Genomic DNA, 1805 nt, shown 5'->3' on the forward strand with positions numbered 1-1805 from the left:
GCTCGTGTACATTTTCTACAAAGAGGGCTACCATGTAATCAAATACTTGTCTGATCTTTATCCTAGGTTTCTGGCATGGAGCTTCTATCCCTGGAATTTCCCAAGTAATAGTAGTATATTTGTTATTTGTGAGACCCTTGGATCATATCTGAGTTTATGCTAAAGAGATGGATGATGCAGGGTGAGGTCTGGCCACCAAAGAAACAAACCACGTGACTGCAGGGTTGAGGCTTGGGCTAGCCCCACCTCTGTGGAGAAACAGAGAGGTAGAGATAAGTTCAACCATGTGACCAATGAGTCAATAAATCATGCCTATGTCATGAAACCCCCCCAAAAATACTGGATACCAAAGCTCAGGTGAGTTTCCTGGTTGCTGAACATACTGATACATTGACTCAGGGAGAGGGAACAAGGGGGTGAAGTTTTCTGACTCCATGTGGAAAGGACAATGAAAACTCTGTGAAACTCTTCAAGATCCCGTGGTAAATGTTTCTTCATTTGACTGGCTCTCATTTGTAACTTTTATGATAAAACTGTAATTGTTAGTGCTTTCCTGAATTCCATGAGTTGTCCCAGTGAATGATCAAACCTGACTGGGTTGTGGGAATCTCCAAATTTTTAAACAGTTGGTCAGAAAGGCAGGTAGCCTGGAGACCTGCAGCCTGCCACCGGCATCTAAAGTGGGGACACTCTTGTGTTGGTGGGACTCTTACCTGTGGAGTCAGATGCCAAGCATGGGTAGTTAGCATCAGAATTACACTGTAGCACACTAGCGGTCCATACCTGTTAGATTTGCAAAGAACTCTTTGACCCAAATACTAACAACCACTGTTCTACAGAGTCCTAAGCAAAGAACTTTTCAAATGAAAGAAAAGTTCTTAAGAAGAGAACAAAGAAAGCCACATTAGCTATAAAGAACAGTCAAGTGGCTTATGTTAACTTAAAAAAAAAAAACAAAAAAGATGGCTGTGTAAATTATCAGACACTTTAGGTGTTTAAAATTAGGCAGAATAGTGCTCGCTTCGGCAGCACATATACTAAAATTGGAACGATACAGAGAAGATTAGCATGGCCCCTGCGCAAGGATGAAACACAAATTCGTCAAGCGTTCCATATTTAAAAAAAAAAAAAAAAAGGCAGAATAAGTCCTAAATCCTCTCATAGTCTAAACTTAACAAAATCACAAACAAGAGGGCACAGAGACAGAAAAAAAGCTCAGTACCTAACTCCTGATCCTCTCTTTCTGACACATTCTTCCCACCCCGTACCCCATCACTTGCTCCTTTCACAGTCTTCCCCATCAAATGGTAACACCATTCTCCAGTTGTTCAGGCCATCAACCTCGGAGATACCTTTGATTCCTCTACTATTCCTCTATTTATCTCATACTCCCTAAAATAGCAACAAATCCTTCAAAATGTGTTAAAAAAAAAAAGGTGACCTTACTTTTGACTGCAGTGGTTCTAAAAATGTGGTCCATGAACCCCTGGAAGTCTCCAAGATCTTTTCATGGGATCCACAAAGTGTTCATTAAAGAGAGAGTCCAGCAAAGCGAAGCTATGACTTCAAGAAAGAGAAAACTTCATAATACTGAAATATTATTTGACCTTTTCACTGCATTGACATTTGCAATAATGGCACAAAGGCAATGATAGATAAAACTGTTGGGGTTTTAGCATATATCAGGGTAATGAATGGCACCTTGGTGCAATGGAACTGTCTTGGTCCAATTGTTGCTGCTATAACAAAATACCTGAGACTGGGTAATTTATAAAGAACAGAAATTTGTTTTCTTACAATTCTGG

The 1805-nt window shown here is 40.1% G+C and overlaps 1 non-coding gene across 1 annotated transcript; it reads left to right on the forward strand.

Moving 5' to 3' along the window:
- The first annotated feature begins 1013 nt into the window (after positions 1 to 1013).
- On the forward strand, positions 1014 to 1120 carry LOC119472618. The gene has a single exon (XR_005201765.1). It is a non-coding gene; the product is annotated as a U6 spliceosomal RNA (small nuclear RNA).
- The last annotated feature ends 685 nt before the right edge of the window (positions 1121 to 1805 follow it).

The sequence above is a fragment of the Cebus imitator genome, unplaced genomic scaffold (genome assembly GCF_001604975.1).
Source record: "Cebus imitator isolate Cc_AM_T3 unplaced genomic scaffold, Cebus_imitator-1.0 Scaffold108, whole genome shotgun sequence".
Classification (NCBI taxonomy): domain Eukaryota; kingdom Metazoa; phylum Chordata; class Mammalia; order Primates; family Cebidae; genus Cebus; species Cebus imitator.